The sequence below is a fragment of the Gobio gobio genome (genome assembly GCF_949357685.1).
Source record: "Gobio gobio genome assembly, chromosome: 11".
In the NCBI taxonomy this organism is placed as follows: Eukaryota; Metazoa; Chordata; class Actinopteri; order Cypriniformes; family Gobionidae; genus Gobio; species Gobio gobio.
Genome location: NC_137104.1, coordinates 24,527,947 through 24,546,960, shown reverse-complemented (window position 1 = coordinate 24,546,960; position 19,014 = coordinate 24,527,947). Strand labels below are relative to the sequence as shown.

The 19,014-nt window shown below is 38.7% G+C and overlaps 1 protein-coding gene across 1 annotated transcript in view; it reads right to left on the bottom strand.

The window, feature by feature from the left end:
- ldlrad4a (low density lipoprotein receptor class A domain containing 4a) overlaps nucleotides 1-14,443 on the bottom strand; it is a 111,544-nt gene extending 97,101 nt beyond the window's left edge. The window contains exon 1 of the mRNA XM_079829795.1: nucleotides 14,320-14,443. The gene's annotated coding sequence lies outside the window, so the exon portion shown is untranslated. The remainder of the gene's footprint in view (nucleotides 1-14,319) is intronic.
- Nucleotides 14,444-19,014: the final 4,571 nt, after the last annotated feature.

Here is a 19,014-nt window from a genome sequence, read left to right as displayed (position 1 = left end):
ATGACCAATTAGTATGGAATACCTGAAGGCTAAGTACAATAAAAAACATTAACATTAATGTTAACATTGTTGCATTACTCTCCATTATAAAACGATCCTGTATGGTTGATGTAATAATCAATGCACACTATGCTGTACTGTTTACCAAAACTTGCTGCAAACCCCTGTAAAGTGGAGCTGTTGTGTATCAAGCCATTCAAATGTATTGACACAGCGCTAGAAGTATTGAGATTTCTGTGAAGCACGACTGCGCGCGCCGCCGGGAGATGATAGAGCATGTCGCAACTCCGAATGGTTTTTCAACACTCTGGCTTTAACTGTTATGCCATATTAGCGCCAAAACGCTATTTATTGTTTGAATTTCGCATTAAAACTTTAAAAAATGTAAAAGCTTAGACATTGTTTAATATCAAAAGCAGGTTTGGCAATTTGGCGTGAGATTAAGTTGGGCAGCGTGAGAGCGTGAGACAGAGCCTGAAAGCGTGAGTGTCACGCCAAATGCATTAGAGTTGGCAACCCTAGGCAAAAGAGAACTCGATGTGAGCAGGAAACTGACGCGAGTCTATCTATGCATCGAGTGTGTGTGTGTGTGTGTGTGTGTGTGTGTGTGTGTCAGTGTCCCTTGAATAGCTGACATGAGACGCATCCACACAGATAGGACACTGACACACACACATACACATACACACACACACAGACAGGACACACACACACACACACACACACAGACAGGACACTAACACACACACAGACAGGACACTGGCATACAGCGCGCTCTCTTGTGTCTTGTCGCGCTTGGAAGCATGTACATGAATAGGAGCGTGATCATGTAACGCTAAGCAAAAATGGATATAAAAACGGACGCTGTGTTATTTGCGTTAAATATTTTTAATGCGTTAAGCTTCCGTTTCACGTTGACCGAGTTTGGTGGAGATTGAATAAATCACCTACGAGGAGAACGTAAAAACTCAGACCCTGAATTATACAAATATTCACGTTCAAACAAAAACTTTCTGTGAAAAAAAGACACTTATAAACAGACACTTGTAGAAAATAATGTGAATTTTTTTAAAAAATAAATTTGAACTATGTCAGTAAATAATGAATTTAAAGACAAATGTGTCAAAAGTGATCTTTGCAAACACAGCACATGACCTTCTGTAAAGCACATGTATAGAAAACACACTCACACTCTGTTTTAAAAAAAGAGTTCTGTCTGAATGAGTACATGAAATCACGGCTGTCAGATGATAAGAATTGTAACTCAAATGTGATTTAGAAAATGAGTTCTGTAGTGATATAGTGTCATAGTTCATGTCCACATTAACCACTACGTTGTAATACCAATAGCCATGTCATCATACACATTTGTGTCCTCATAAATCACATAAGCAAGCACAGAGAGAGAGAGAGAGAGAAAGGGAGTTTCAAAAATAATACAACACTGCCCCCTTTTGGTGATAGAGGGGAGGGCACACAAACAGTCAAAAACATTATTAAACTTTGACATGTTGCCATGGCAGCATTATTTGAAATATCAGGAATTCATTCATATGTCTCTATCTGTCATGTTTTCACATTATACTGATGAAGTTTGAAGTCAATCGTGTGAAAATAAAATGGTGATTCAAAGCATTTTTGAAAGTGACACACTTCCTGCTGCCAGTTGGTGGCGCTATAACTTTGACTCACAAAAGTCATATCCATGTGATCGGCCTCTTACAACGAACACACAGCTGAAGTTTCATCCAAATCAGTCAATGTTTGCACAAGTTATTACACACTTCCTGTTTACCTTTTCTCGCCATAAATTCGTTGCTTCGCCACGGCCAAACCGTTTAAGATATCAAAAATCCGTTCGCAATTTAGCATCCTCTGTGTCTTGACTTCATGCTGACCGAGTTTGGCACTGATTGAAACAATGGCCTCGGAGGAGTATATTAAATTCCAGAGCATGTGTTTTCAGAACAACCCATATTAGCTCACTTCCTGTTGGGCTGACACGTAACTTAGAGCACGAAAGTTGTTTGGCCCGATGAGGTCTATATGTGTACCGAGTTTCATACATGTACGTGCAAGTGTGTTTGATATATAGACCAAGTTTTCAGACCCCACTTTAGGGGGCGCTGTCGAGCCCCCCTGCCACGCCCGGGTACCAGCTTCAGCCCGGCTCTGATGGCCGCGCATTCCGATGTGTGTGCAAAGTTTCAAGAGTTTTTGAGCATGGTAAGGGCCCCAAAAGTGCCCGAGAAGTCGATAAAATAATAATAATAATTAAAAAAAGTGACACACTTCCTGCTGCCAGTTGGTGGCGCTATAACTTTGACTCACAAAAGTCATATCCATGTGATCGGCTTCCTACAACAAACACACAGCTGAAGTTTCATCCAAATCAGTCAATGTTTGCACAAGTTATAACACACTTCCTGTTTCCCTTTTCTCGCCATAAATTTGTTGCTTCGCCACGGCCAAACCGATTGAGATATCAAAAATCCGCTCGCAATTTAGCATCCTGAATATCTTGTCTTAATGCTGACCGAGTTTGGTGCCGATCGAAACAATGGCCTCGGAGGAGTATATTAAATTCCAGAGCATGCGTTTTCCGAACAACCCATAATAGCTCACTTCCTGTTGGGCTGACGCATAACTTAGAGCACGAAAGTTGTTCAGCCTGATGAGATCTATATGTGTACCGAGTTTCATACATGTACGTGCAAGTGTGTTTGATATATGGACCAATTTTTTTGTAGGGGGCGCTGTTGAGCTCCCCTACCACGCCCGGGTACCAGCTTCAGCCCGGCTCTGATGGCCGCAGATTCCGATGTATCTGCAAAGTTTCAAGAGTTTTCGAGCATGGTAAGGGCCCCAAAAGTGCCCGAATAGTCGATAAGAAAAATAATAATAATTAAAGCTGCGAGCAGCGATGACGGGCCCAAGCCGGTGGCACTGCCACCCCGGTGGCATCAGTTTAACTGTGCACGGCAGGCAATAGGCATTTAAAATGGGAAAACATAAAAGGACTATGTCAAAGTCATCTGAATTCACCACATTAACTGCAGCAGTTGGTGCTGCTATGACCACAAACCACAACAGCCACATCTATGAGATCAATTAAATTTATATGAATTTCATGTCAGATTATGTCAAAGGTCAAATTGGAATGAGTTCAGAATACCATTCGAATGCTGATGTTGTTTTATTCTAACACTTCTCTTCATGTGTTTTTGAGCTACCTTAGCTACCATTTGTGCACCAATCTTATGCACCATAAAACATGCTTTAATTTCAATATGGGTGGTCCAATAAAATTTTTTTAATAAAAAATGTATAAATGGAGCCAAATCACAGAAACTGCAAAGATGATTTTAATATCAGTGTCAGGTAAGAGTAAGATGCGTGTCTACATTTTATGGAAGTTTATTATAAATAGCCACTTTTATAAAATCATGTGAAATTTATGTTTTAATACATTTATATTATATCAGTAAATAATTAATTTAAAGACATGTGCATCATACGTGATCTTGGCAAACACATCACATGACGTTTTTATTTCAAGTGATAGTTATTTGTGATAGCCTATATGAAAGGGTTAAATTATGATCAAGAGAGAAAGTCACACACACACACACACACACACACACACACACACACACACACACAATGATAGAGTGAGAGTGAGGGGGAGGGGAAGGACTGAGAGAAAGGCACACACACAAACTCACAGGGTGAGAGAGAGACCCCCCCCTCCACACACACACACACACACACAGATAGAGAGGGGGAAGGGGAAAGACAGGCAGATGGCATTCCATAGACTTAATGGTTTGTATACTGTACAAACTGTACATTCTATCCCCCTACACTACCCCTAAGCCTACATATCGCACACACACACACACACACACCATAGCTGTCAACCCTCCCGTTTTTTCCAGGTTTCTCACGTATTTTAGCTCTTTTCCCGCTGTCTTCCCGTTTTAGTATTTTCCCGTAAAATATCCCGTATTTTTACGTTCTGATTGTGTTAACTCAGAACACGCAACTATCTGGTTTAGTGCCAGAAGACGCGAATGAGAAGTCGCGCGCACTGTGAGAAAATTTTCCGTGCACTCATCCGAGAGCGCGCACACGTCTCTCAGCGCGCAAATATTGAGTTCTCTTTCAAGTCTTGCTCTTGAATGGACAAACTCACGCAAAAAGTATGTCAACATATTGATGAGTATTCTAGCAGACATAGTCTGTATATGGCTTAAGTAAGCTTTATACAGTCGATAAAGACGACGCATATCCGAGGTCTTAAAGGGGCAGTAGCCTTTACTGCTGTCTGTTTAATGTCAAACAAAAGACAAGGGCATCACTCACTGCTCTTGATTGAATAACTTTTGTAAGTTTAATAGGATTAATCTTTAATTTATACAGTCATATATGCAATGTTATTTTACATTTGATCAATTTCTGTAGGCCTACCTGAAAACTAATGTTAGACGTACCTGAAAAACCTGAAAAGCATAGTTTATTTTATTAGTATCTTTGCTCAATAGTATTTATTTGTGCTGCTGCTTGTATTTAAATGATTTGTTCTTATTATTTTCTTTTGTTTTATTTGACAGTAGTCCTTTTTTCCCTGAACATAGCAAATACTGAACCGTACCGAAACGGTGAACCTTAAACCGTGATACAAACCGAACCGTGAGCAATCTGTACCGTTACACCCCTAGCGTAACGTATGATAAAATGACTGATAAAAGGTTGGGAAACACTGGCTTAGGCTACTATCGAAGAAGAAGAAGACAGTTGCAGCCGCGGTTGGGAGGAAGAGGGAAAAAGTAGCGGGAAGTAAACTTCAAGGAGAGTATAGTAATAATAAATGATAATAAATGGAATAAATAAATAATAAATGAAAATAATAAATGTTATATTTACCCATGGCCTTCCCTGTTATACAGAAATGTAATAGTTATCAAACCTTCCTTAACTGTATAAATAATAAATGAAATATAGATGAATCATCATTAAAGCTACAATTTTCTCTGTTCCCGTTGTTCTTTGATGAACATTAATGACAGGCTGACTCCACAAAATGACTCTAATTTGCCTCTTTGAAAAATAATTCTCTAATTTAACCTTATTACTATACTAATTGTAATATAAATAATACAAATATTAGAAGAAAAATATTTTAAGTGGTCATTATTGACAATAAATATTGCACAACTAGTATTTAGTACCAAAAGATCTCCTCAAAATATTCAATAAATATTATTGAACTAAAATATAGAACATTTATTTAATTGAAAAATAGTTAAGGTGTATGGTCACATTTGACCATCAATTAGTATGAGTATGACCAATTAGTATGGAATACCTGAAGGCTAAGTACAATAAAAAACATTAACATTAATGTTAACATTGTTGCATTACTCTCCATTATAAAACGATCCTGTATGGTTGATGTAATAATCAATGCACACTATGCTGTACTGTTTACCAAAACTTGCTGCAAACCCCTGTAAAGTGGAGCTGTTGTGTATCAAGCCATTCAAATGTATTGACACAGCGCTAGAAGTATTGAGATTTCTGTGAAGCACGACTGCGCGCGCCGCCGGGAGATGATAGAGCATGTCGCAACTCCGTATGGTTTTTCAACACTCTGGCTTTAACTGTTATGCCATATTAGCGCCAAAACGCTATTTATTGTTTGAATTTCGCATTAAAACTTTAAAAAATGTAAAAGCTTAGACATTGTTTAATATCAAAAGCAGGTTTGGCAATTTGGCGTGAGATTAAGTTGGGCAGCGTGAGAGCGTGAGACAGAGCCTGAAAGCGTGAGTGTCACGCCAAATGCGTGAGAGTTGGCAACCCTAGGCAAAAGAGAACTCGATGTGAGCAGGAAACTGACGCGAGTCTATCTATGCATCGAGTGTGTGTGTGTGTGTGTGTGTGTGTGTGTCAGTGTCCCTTGAATAGCTGACATGAGACGCATCCACACAGATAGGACACTGACACACACACATACACATACACACACACACACACACACACAGACAGGACACACACACACACACACACACACAGACAGGACACTAACACACACACAGACAGGACACTGGCATACAGCGCGCTCTCTTGTGTCTTGTCGCGCTTGGAAGCATGTACATGAATAGGAGCGTGATCATGTAACGCTAAGCAAAAATGGATATAAAAACGGACGCTGTGTTATTTGCGTTAAATATTTTTAATGCGTTAAGCTTCCGTTTCACGTTGACCGAGTTTGGTGGAGATTGAATAAATCACCTACGAGGAGAACGTAAAAACTCAGACCCTGAATTATACAAATATTCACGTTTAAACAAAAACTTTCTGTGAAAAAAAGACACTTATAAACAGACACTTGTAGAAAATAATGTGAATTTTTTTAAAAAATAAATTTGAACTATGTCAGTAAATAATGAATTTAAAGACAAATGTGTCAAAAGTGATCTTTGCAAACACAGCACATGACCTTCTGTAAAGCACATGTATAGAAAACACACTCACACTCCTCTGTTTTAAAAAAAGAGTTCTGTCTGAATGAGTACATGAAATCACGGCTGTCAGATGATAAGAATTGTAACTCAAATGTGATTTAGAAAATGAGTTCTGTAGTGATATAGTGTCATAGTTCATGTCCACATTAACCACTACGTTGTAATACCAATAGCCATGTCATCATACACATTTGTGTCCTCATAAATCACATAAGCAAGCACAGAGAGAGAGAGAGAGAGAAAGGGAGTTTCAAAAATAATACAACACTGCCCCCTTTTGGTGATAGAGGGGAGGGCACACAAACAGTCAAAAACATTATTAAACTTTGACATGTTGCCATGGCAGCATTATTTGAAATATCAGGAATTCATTCATATGTCTCTATCTGTCATGTTTTCACATTATACTGATGAAGTTTGAAGTCAATCGTGTGAAAATAAGATGGTGATTCAAAGCATTTTTGAAAGTGACACACTTCCTGCTGCCAGTTGGTGGCGCTATAACTTTGACTCACAAAAGTCATATCCATGTGATCGGCCTCTTACAACGAACACACAGCTGAAGTTTCATCCAAATCAGTCAATGTTTGCACAAGTTATTACACACTTCCTGTTTCCCTTTTCTCGCCATAAATTCGTTGCTTCGCCACGGCCAAACCGTTTGAGATATCAAAAATCCGCTCGCAATTTAGCATCCTGGATATGTTCTCCTCATGCTGACCGAGTTTGGCGATGATCGAAACAATGGCCTCGGAGGAGTATATTAAATTCCAGAGCATGGGTTTTCCGAACAACCGATTATAGCTCACTTCCTGTTGGGCTGACGCATAACTATGAGCACGAAAGTTGTTTGGCCCGATGAGGTCTATATGTGTACCGAGTTTCATACATGTACGTGCAAGTGTGTTTGATATATGGACCAAGTTTTCAGACCCCACTTTAGGGGGCGCTGTCGAGCCCCCCTGCCACGCCCGGGTACCAGCTTCAGCCCGGCTCTGATGGCCGCGCATTCCGATGCCTGTGCGAAGTTTCAAGAGTTTTCGAGCATGTTAAGTGCCCCAAAAGTACCCGAGAAGTCGAAAAAAAAAAAAAAAAAAAAAAAAAAAAAAAAAAACAAAGAATAATCTGAGGAAGAACAATAGGGCTCTGCGCCCTTTCAGGGCTTGGGCCCTAATAATAATCTTAAGGAAAACAATAGGGCTCTGCGCCCTTTCAGGCTTGAGCCCTAATTAACCATTGTTAATGTGTCTGTTCAAACCTACACAGACATTTGCATACCATCAATCGATCGATTAAATCAAATCGATAAAAAACATTTTTTTTTCTGTATTTAAAGAGTTTTTAATATTTATATATTGTAATACATTTCTAAGTTCTTCTACAAATTAATGTAGAAACAACTTAAAAACAGTATTTTTAAAATATTTGTTGTAATGGCATATTTTTATGAATGAAGGCCAGTATCACTGATACTAATGCTGCTACTGGTGTCCCTATGAAATATAGATCAATTTCAACATTTATTAGGCTTTTAAAAAATGTACTTTATTTAGGTCTAAAAGTTATCAAACAGTGCACTGCATAAATAATGAATTAAATATAGATTAATCCTTATTAAAGCTACAATTTTCTCTGTTACCTTATTGATTAACATTAATGACAGACGTCACAGCAACTGGTTTATTAGGCTTTTATTACGCGCATCTCATTTTCTCACAATTCTATGTTATTTAACTCATTTAAGATGGCTCTTATGAGAATACTCGATAAAACAGGCATTTTTGCATAATTGTGTGTGTTATAGTTTGTTCAAATTGCGAAAGAGAACTTGTGCGCTGCTGGCACATGTCTTTCTGTGCGTTGTGTGTGTCATAGCCAGGACATTCACAGACAGCACGTTTGTCTTGTCGCACTTGAATGTTTTAAAAGCATTTGCAAGAATAAGAGCATGATCATAAATGTAGCAAGCCCAGGGATGACAGAAAAAACGGATGCTGCGTTAATAGTGTTAAATATTTTAATGCGTTAAATTGAAAAAAAAAATTATCACACGCGTTAACACGCTAATTTTGTGAGCACTGGGTTTAAAAATATATATTTAAATGGCACTGCAAAGAAGACTGTTTAACCAAAAAGAGTTGGCCCTTGTATACTGCTGTTTTTCTGTTTTTCCATAAGCGCCACCTACTGTCAGGACATTTGCGTTGCTGTGAACAGGCCTTTAGGATTTGATGGCTGGAGCGTTGGAGCTTTTAAGGAGATTAATGTAAGCACACAGAATGTCTCAGAGTGGGTTTTGGCATGCTAGCAAGGAGTGATACTAGTGGCTCAGACATTACACACTTTACTTTTTAACGTTTTTCCGTACAAAAATGTTTTACTCCCTAGTCAATCACTCACTTGTTGGATGACTAGCTGACAATCCCGTCCCATTCCTAATAAGAGTTTTTAGGTTAAACATTGTAGTATGTTGAAAATAGCTCCAAAGGTGCCTGAATGCTGTGCTATTTCTCGTACATATCCAAAGTGTCCAATTATGCATGTTTTGTTGTTGTTGCTAATATTAACTCCATTTGCAGGAGCAATGGAAAGGAACATTTTCCTAAAATGAAAAAAAAAACTTTTTTTTTTTTTTGAAAGACTGAAGCAGTTTGAAAAGCTTGCAAAGGAGACTGAAATGTTTGCAAAGGAGTCAATGGCAGAAAGATCCTATGTTTTTTTGTGTGCTACATGCTACACTAAATCGCATAGTATTAGAATGTGAATTGTGACAGCCGATGTTTCCAGGTCCTCTCCACTGGGGATCTGAAGAGTGGCAACGGGATGTGTACGAATTTAATAATTCTGGTTTAAGAGCCATTCAGCTGGAAGGCATAAGAGACACGGCTGAGGACAGACTGCACTTCAATGGACACAAGAGAAAGCAGGAGGGCGTTCTCGGATTTAATCTCCATGAATAAATATGTTGGCAAGCAAAGGCTAGATATGCATCAGCACACTCTCAAAATATATAATATTTTATTCTGATCTTTCTCTCGCTCTGCATTTTGGATGTGATTGACATAGGGCAAATTTTTCGCAAAGTAACATCTACAATAAGTATATTATCAAAGCATAATATTGTAACCGGCGTAAACTCCTCTGCTGGTGGAAATCTGTTCAGTTAAAAGTCTCCCAAAAAATATTACGGTTAAAAACGAAAGACCTTGGCATTCTTGCCAGTGTTGTGCATCCTCACAGGCTTGAGTCAGGCCTTGAATAAAGACTTCGAAATCAAGCTCTGTCCCTAACACTCCCTCTTCCTGCCCAATGAATTATTCCTGCAGGAAACTAATCCATCAATAAGCCTTCAAAGCAAAAAGATGCGTTGAACCAGGACTCTGATCAATATTTATGGGGCATACATGAATAAAACGGAGCTTCTTCAAAGGCAACTAAGAGAAACCTGCAGAAAGACAGAAAAGCCCTTTTTCTCCTTCTCGCCACAGCAGTAGAGACTAAAACCTAGTGAATTTGGAATCTTAGCCTGAGCTAGCACAGAGAGACTCCCTGGGTGGACTGGGAATGGTGCCTATGATGGCTAAAAATAAAGATTGAGAAGGAAGAAGAGGAAAAACAGCGGCCTGTTAGTCCCTAATCATTCTCCCAAGCTTAGGAACAAGTACATAGATGGCTTGTTGCTAACAGGCTTGTTCTCTAAAGCTCCAGCACCACAGGAGTGAAGATTTATGTACGACATGATGTAGTGATTGTTGATGGAAAGCATGTGAATGAGTCACAATAAGCACTGTTTGCTGGCTCTGCTCGATACATTACACCCCATGAAATCAAAAGTGAAGCTTTGTTGATTTTAGTACAAGTCTGTTATATATAGGCATTTAGCATATACACATTTTTACAATGTACAGTCTTTCCCTTCTAAGAAAAAAAAAAACAAATCATCATCATCTTCTTTTCACATGCATATACAATTTGTTCTCCAATGAAATGCTGTGTAAATGAGAATGTCTTCCTCCTCTCCCTTTACTAGACATAGCAAATAATGGGCAGTTCAAAGTGAAATACTAGCTTGCCATTTACTGAATACAGTGCCATATTCACTGCACACTGAATACTATTATTTAAAAATAGCAAGTGGAAGAGTAGGCATTAACCTATCACCTAACCTATCAAGAGCAAAATGCCACAAGTAGTTATCTTGAAAATAAAAATGCTTATTTTACCATTTTAATTGGAATTTTTTGGAAAGTCGAAACAAAAGAAATGTTAAAAATGACTCATATCACACTAAAAATAGAACATCAAGTCACATTGCATTTGCTACTGTCTAAAAAAACTTTTTTTTCTGTTTCCAATATAAAATACATATACGAAAGAAAATTTAATTTGCAAACTATTTCATAGCATCTTCAACATGAAATTAAAGACAAAATCCTGCTACAAATATACCAACAGCCGTATTATATCTGTATCATAAGCATGAATGGACTCCATAAATACACAAAACTGGAAAAAAACTCCAAACTGGACTGCATTTTTATCAGCTGTTTCAGTGGTCAATTGCAACAATATAAGGTCACTGGCAAAATACTGTGATGTAAAAACAAACTCATGCAAAAGCGAACAACAAAAACTGCAGCACCCACCCAGCATAAACAGCTGGGCCAACTTCAGACGGGTCAACAAAAAAGCAAACCTTCAGGGAGGACATCTTTATTTTCATATCCTCTATGCACTATCCTAGTCATGTCAGTGCAGAAGACATTAGCTCCAGGATGTGATCCAGGCCTTGCTCATGCACAGGCTCAGATAGAATTTCAGGAATGCATTCCCCAATTTTGAGTGAAAATCTACAGAATTAAGCCATGATCACAGTAGACTTTGAGAAAGCAAAATTTCACTGGACACTACAAAGAACGAGAACAAAAACTTGACATAACAAATAACAAAAATACAAAGTGTACAAATTATCCACTCAAGAGGTCACACTGTGACGTATCATTTATCTGTTGGTCACACACACATCTTCCCATGATACAAATTCGCAGGTAAAAGTTGACCAGACTTTGGAACGCAACTTCTTCACATGAGCTTACGTTTTCAGTGTCCCACATTCGCATATGCATTAACGGAAGGCAATGGATTGAAAAGTGTTGTGTGAACAAATTTAAATTCTGTCATTAAATACTCACCCTCATGTCGTTCCAAACCCGTAAGACTTTCATTCATCTTCACAAACAAATTCTCAACACAAATGAAGATGATCTTTTTGATGGAATCAGAGAGCTTTCTGTCCCTCCAGAGACAGCTATGCAACCACCACTTGACGCTTCAAAAAGTTAATAAAGAGACTAAAACCGAACCTGCTTGACGCACGAGAACGAACCTCTTATGGAAGCTCAATCGCGCTGCACAACACACGAGAAGGAACCTCATTGGTTCTCGCACGTCAAGCGAACTTGAGATTACGTTAACCACAACTGATATGGGTGTTGATGAATGTTTATGTGTGAATAAAAGCCTGAATTCTATCTTTTCATCATATAAAGCGATCGAGACTCTTCAGAAAATCTGGACTAAACTGCTCAATTCATATGGATTAGTTTTACAATCTCTTTATGAACTTTTTGAAGAGTCAAAAAGTAGTTGGTAGTTGCGCAGCTGTCTATGGAAAGACAGAAATCTCAGATTTCATCAAAAAGATCTTAATTTGTGTTCCGAAGAGGAGCGAAAGTCTTACGGGTTTGGAAAGACATGAGGGTGAGTAATTAATGACAGAATTTTCATTTTTGGGTGAACTATCCCTTTAAAGTGAGTTTATAAAAAATGGCAAAGTTTTTCTTACCATATTAAATGTATGAGTCCTGTTTTTAATTCCTAAAATTCCATTTATTTAATGAATATAATAAATAAAACAATAAATAAAGCCAAATCAATTTCGATCAAATGAAATCATTATCAACAAAAGCCATCTTTGCACTGCTGTGGGATCTATTTACACTGTTTAATGTTGCTCGGAGGTGGCATGAATTCAGTTACAATGGCATAATGTTATGAGATAATATTTTAAATAATAATAAATGTTCAATTGAGTGCAATGATGGCAAAAACCAAGCGATACTTTTATATATTAAACTCAAACCAGCAGTATGAGTGACTCAATGAGTCATTCATTCAATAATGAAGCAAGTGGCTGTATTTTTGAATGGGTCATTGCTGCGTCTGATATCGAATACTTCCCTACATTATGAGAAAAACAGTACGCCAGCAGAGTAGCATGTCCGAATTCATAGTATTTGAAAAACAGTAGGTGAAAAGTACCCGGATGACCTACTACTTCCGGCGAGATTCTGAAGTGCGATGGACACTATCCCATGAGGCCATGGGAGAGGATTTATGAATGGAGGTGAAGGGACGCAACTGGTCACATAGGTCACATGACAAAGACAACATGGTGAATGTAGTGCATCCGGATTACCTTCACACTACATTCATTCATACTATTTAGAACATACTTTTTTAACGTTCGCAAAGTAAGTTCAAATTCAAATGTACTAAGAGTAGACTAAGAGTTTCCATGATCTACTTTTCGCTAGGTGTTTAACAGAGGTGGAATGAAAGGGACAGAAAGTAGAGGGGTCAGCGTGGACTAGTATCACTTAATTTGGCAGCTGAAAGGGAAAGCATAGGCTCTGTTCCAAAACCCAGTGAGCCGTTTTGCTGTTTACTGCCTACAAAGGCAGCATCTGAAATGGAACATCACTTTTTGTACCAGCAGTGTCCCCATGATGCTTTAAAATACTGCATACTCAGGCAGCTCTCTAGTTTTCGGAACAAAGCCACATCCATGTTATGGAGCTGGTCTGTGTGCATCACTAGGAACAAATGAGGGAAACTGGGGCCCGGGGCTCCACATAATGCCACTTTATGTTACTTCAGCCATGCAAAATGACCCCAGGAAAGAGACAAGAGGAAGTTTTTCCAAGAATTACTGTCGAGACACATTTAAGGTACCAGTATGGGCTGAATTATGCATCTGTGTGAGACTGACAGAAAGAGATTGCAGCCATGGTCTCTGATTCACCTCTCTCTCTCTCTCTCTCTCTCTCTCTCTCTCTCTCTCTCTCTCTCTCTCTCTCAGACATGATGAGTTATGAGTCTTCAAACTGGCCCCTGAGGTTGTTATTTCCTACGCCTATAAGGGAATAACAGTGTAAAAGCTCCATTACATGCCAAAAAGACACAACCCTGCAATAAAAAAAAAAAACATTTCGAAAGCAAAGCTTTAGGTTTTATGTTATTTTGCTTTGCGCGCGTGTGTGTGTAAGTATTTTTGTCGCATAATATGAAATATTGCATAAAAGTAACAGAGCGATATTTCTATTGCATAAAACAAAATGTTAAACTGTCACAAAGAGTTTATATTTCTAAGTACATATGTTTACCTTCTCTACAGAAACTTTTAATTAGACGAGGATACTAAAGTCCTGACTTTGTAGCAAATAAAAATAAAATCTTGATTTGAGACCAGAAAGTTTTATAAGGGCACAGCCCCGTTATTTAACTCAATAACAGCGCAGTCGTGCGAAGTGGAAAACTGAACATTTATGCAGCAATAATTAATAAGCGACGGTCCCTTTAAGAACGTGAACGCGCATAGTCTTTTCCATTGCGACTGTCTGCAACAACTTCAATTGCTTTTTCCTTGCAGAAATGCAGCACATTTACTCTCTCGAACCACTCCAAGCCATCATCAAACAACTCCACATGATAGATAGAAACGGCTTACGTTTGTAAATGTGTCGTCGTGATGGGGACAGAGCCGCAGAGGGAAGTGTCTCTCCTCCAGACGAGGCTGTCAAGAGCGTCTAGACTGACTGTCTCACTCTCATGGCCAAAACTCAGCAGAGCACAAACTCCCGTTGTGTTCCAGTCAGTCCAGCCCTCTGTCTCGCTCTATGAGTAATTTACAACACACTAGAGCGACATCTGCAGGACAGGAGTACCAATGAGCGCACACATACGTCACAACAATTAGATAGATAGATAGATAGATAGATAGATAGATAGATAGATAGATAGATAGATAGATAGATAGATAGATAGATAGATAGATAGATAGATAGACAGACAGACAGACAGACAGACAGACAGACAGACAGACAGACAGACAGACAGACAGACAGACAGACAGACAGACAGACAGACAGACAGACAGACAGATAGATAGATAGATAGATAGATAGATAGATAGATAGATAGATAGATAGATAGATAGATAGATAGATAGATAGATAGATAGATAGATAGATAGATAGATAGATAGATAGATAGATAGATAGATAGATAGATAGAGGTCTGGCTTATACCTAATCAATATTTAATTACAAACAAAGTCAAAGAGGTATCATTTAAAAGTATACATAGGATTTACCCAGTGAAACATTACTTTGTAAAATGTAAAGGTGATATTGATTTTAATTGCACTTTTTGTGACAGTAGCCCTGAAACTGTGGTTCATTTATTTTGGCACCGCCCATATGTAAGACAGTTTTGGCAAAATGTTTGTGATTTTATCACAAAGAACATTGATAACAAATTTGTGTTATTCTGGAGACATTTATTTGGGCTTTTGGAGAACTATAAAGACAAGCGCACTCAGGTCTATATAATAAATTTACTTCTTTTAATGGCAAAATTCCATGTTCACAAATGTAAATTTTCATGTAAAAAAAACCCTGTTTTATATAATTCAAGAAAGAAATGGAGCATATTGAATCAATCCAATTTTCTATCAAGCAAAAAGCAGTTAAAATGTTAAAAGTTTGCAAACTTTTCAATGTCTTTATGTAGGTCTAGTTTAAACCTTCCCCCTAGTGTTTGTTACTTTTATGTTGTATTGTTTTTGTAATTTCTTTTTGTAAAATTTTGTCTTGCAATAAAAATGTTTTTTTTAAAAAAGACAGACAGACAGACAGACAGACAGACAGACAGACAGACAGACAGACAGACAGACAGACAGACAGACAGACAGACAGACAGACAGACAGACAGACAGACAGACAGACAGACAGACAGATAGATAGATAGATAGATAGATAGATAGATAGATAGATAGATAGATAGATAGATAGATAGATAGATAGATAGATAGATAGATAGATAGATAGATAGATAGATAGATAGATGGATCGATAGATGGATCGATAGATGGATCGATGGACAGACGGACTAATAGAATGTGTGTATGTGTATCACAGAGCACAGACAATACTGAGGATGAAAAAGGTATTTATACATAAACCTGTACAGCAATGTCTACCCATGTGTGAAGACTGAAAGCTGGACATCACCACCTGGAGTGAGTCTGCGTGAGTCCTCTGCGTGTCTGTCTGGAAGGATGAGACAGCAGTAGGAAGGCCTAGTGAAAAGACGAGGTGCTAATTTTGCAACGGTGTTGTGTCATTTACCCTCCTAAAAGACACATGTACCAAAACGAGACTGAACCACCTGGCAGGGATATAACAAGAGTGTGTCATTACTGTTTGGTTGTGTATGAGAGAGTCCTTGCCAACCCGGTGCAGACATGGCCACAGGGTTAGCAGGTGTGCAATCAGGTCACAATACTATGTTCCCTTGATTAACACACTCTCAGCAGCCTGAGGACCAAAGCCCTGACCAGTTACATCTGCCACAGACAGAGAAGAGAGAGAAAAAAATAAACCCAGAACTACTGTGACCCAATTGTTAGATCCGCTCAGGACTGGGGGGCCAAACCAGGGCTAAAAAAAAAACATTCACAATCTGATATTTAGACACTATTCAATTGTAACTACACTGAAAGAGCACATTCATAAATATGTCTCTGTTTTAACCTCACAAACTGCACAGTACAAATTTTTTTATTTACAGTGTTTTTTAAAAAATTTTATTATGAGACGAACATTTGGATCACGTGTGAGGATTAATCGTGAAACTTGTCAAGGACATGCCCCAGTCATATTTCACTCCAAAAAAATCAAAATGTATTTTCCTTAATAAAAACAAAGCCTTTTTTTGCATTGTTCCATTTTCATACAATAAGGACAATTCTGTTATACTACAATGCAAAAAAATCTCTTATTAATAGAAGATAAAAATATTTATAATACTGTATTTTTTTATTGTAACGTAAACTCGAACATATTACAGTAAGGTATTACGTTACACAAAGAATGTAAAAAAACATATATATATATATATATATATATATATATATATATATATATATATATATATATATATATATATACACACTGCTGAGAGTGTGTTAATATATACACAGATCAGGCATAACATTATGACAGGTGAAGTGAATGACACTGATTATCTCTTCGTCATGGCACCTGTTAGTGGGTGGGATATGTTAGGCAGCAAGTGAACATTTTGTCCCCAAAGTTGATGTGTTAGAAGCAGGAAAAATGGGCAAGCGTAAGGATTTGAGCGAGTTTGACAAGGGCCAAATGTGATGGCTAGACGACTGGGTCAGAGCATCTCCAAAACTACAGCTCTTGTGGGGTGTTCCTGGTCTGCAGTGGTCAGTATCTATCAAAAGTGTCATGGGCGGCCAAGGCTCATTGATGCACGTAGGGAGCGAAGGCTGGCCCGTGCAGTTCCGATCAAACAGACAAGCTACTGTAGCTTAAATTGCTAAAGAAGTTAATACTGGTTCTGATAGAATGGTGTCAGGATACAAAGTGCATCGCAGTTTTTTGAACTGAAGGTGGCCTGGTCTGATGAATCACGTTTTCTTTTACATCACGAGGATGGGCGGGTGCATGTGCATGTGCGTCACTTACCTGGAAAACACATGGCACCAGGATGCACTATGGGAAGAAGTCAAGTCGGCGGAGGCAGTGTGATGCTTTGGGCAATGTTCTGCTGGGAAACATCCATGTAGATGTTACTTTGACACGTACAACCGACCTAAGCATTGTTGCCGACCATGTACACCCTTTCATGGAAATGACATTCCCTGGTGGCTGTGGCCTCCAAATTCCCCAGAACTCAATCCAATCAAGCATCTGTGGGATGTGCTGAACAAATAAGTCCGATCCATGGAGGCCCCACCTTGCAACTTACAGGACTTAAAGGATCTGCTGCTAACATCTTAGTGCCAGATACCACAGCACACCTTCAGGGGTCTAGTGGGGTCCATGCCTCAATGGGTCAGGGCTGTTTTGGAAGCAAAAGGGGGACCAACACAATATTAGGTCATAATGGTATGCCTGATCAGAGTATATAGCCTGTATTGTTTAAAGGGTTAGTTCACCCAAAAATGAAAATTATGTCATTAATTACTCACCCTCATGTCGTTCGACACCCGTCAGACCTCCGTTCATCTTCAGAACAGAAATTAAGATATTTTAGTTGAAATCTGATGGCTCTGAAAGGCCTCCATTGGCACAATGCACGGTTCACTCTCAAGACCCTTAAAAGACACTAAAGACGTCGTTACAAAGTCCATCTCACTACAGTGGTTCTACAATAACTTTATGAATTGGCGACAATAGTTTTTGTTCGCAAAAAAACCCTAAATAATGACTTATATAGTGATGACGATTTCAAAACACGGCCTCATGAAGCTTCGAAGCGCTAAGAATCAGTGAGTCGATTCAGCGGTTTGAATCGCCAAATTTCAGCAGTTTGGCGGTTTGACACGCGATCCGAATCATCATTCGGCTCACTGATTCATAACGCTTCGAAGCTTCATGAGGCCGTGTTTTGAAATCGTCATCACTATGTAAGTCGTTATTTAGTCGTAAGTAGTTTTTTTGCGCACAAAAACTATTCTCGCCGATTCATAAAGTTATTGTAGAACCACTGTAGTGAGATGGACTTTGTAACGACGTCTTTAGTACCTTTTAAGGGTCTTGAGAGTGTAAAGTGCCATTGTGTCAATGGAGGCCTTTCAGAGCCATCAGATTTCAACTAAAATATCTTCATTTGTGTTCTGAAGATGAACGGAGGTCTTACGGGTGTCGAACGACATGAGGGTAAGTAATTAATGACAGAATTTTAATTTTTGGGTGAACTAACCCTTTAAACAATGTTTTCATGCTTGTTCGGTGAACCATAACTAATTATTGCACATGCACGTGTGGAAGAAACCATAAGACTAATAAGAGTTACAATAACTTTGGACACTAAAGAGACCCTTATACTGACTCTGAAAAACACCAAAAGATGCTCAGGGTCCCTAATCACCTGTGTGAATATGCTGTAGACCTGCTGCAGGAGGACTGCAGATGTGGAGAGAGCAATAAACTGCTATGTCCGTAATGTAAGACACCCAAGACAGTGCTGCAGGGAGACAGGAAGGACAGCTGATCGTCCTTGCAGAGCCAAACCATGTGTAACCATATTCAGAACTTGCAAGTGTCTTGGAGGAAGAGTGGAGTATCATCTCAGAAAGAACTGGCAAATCTGCTGCACACATACCCAT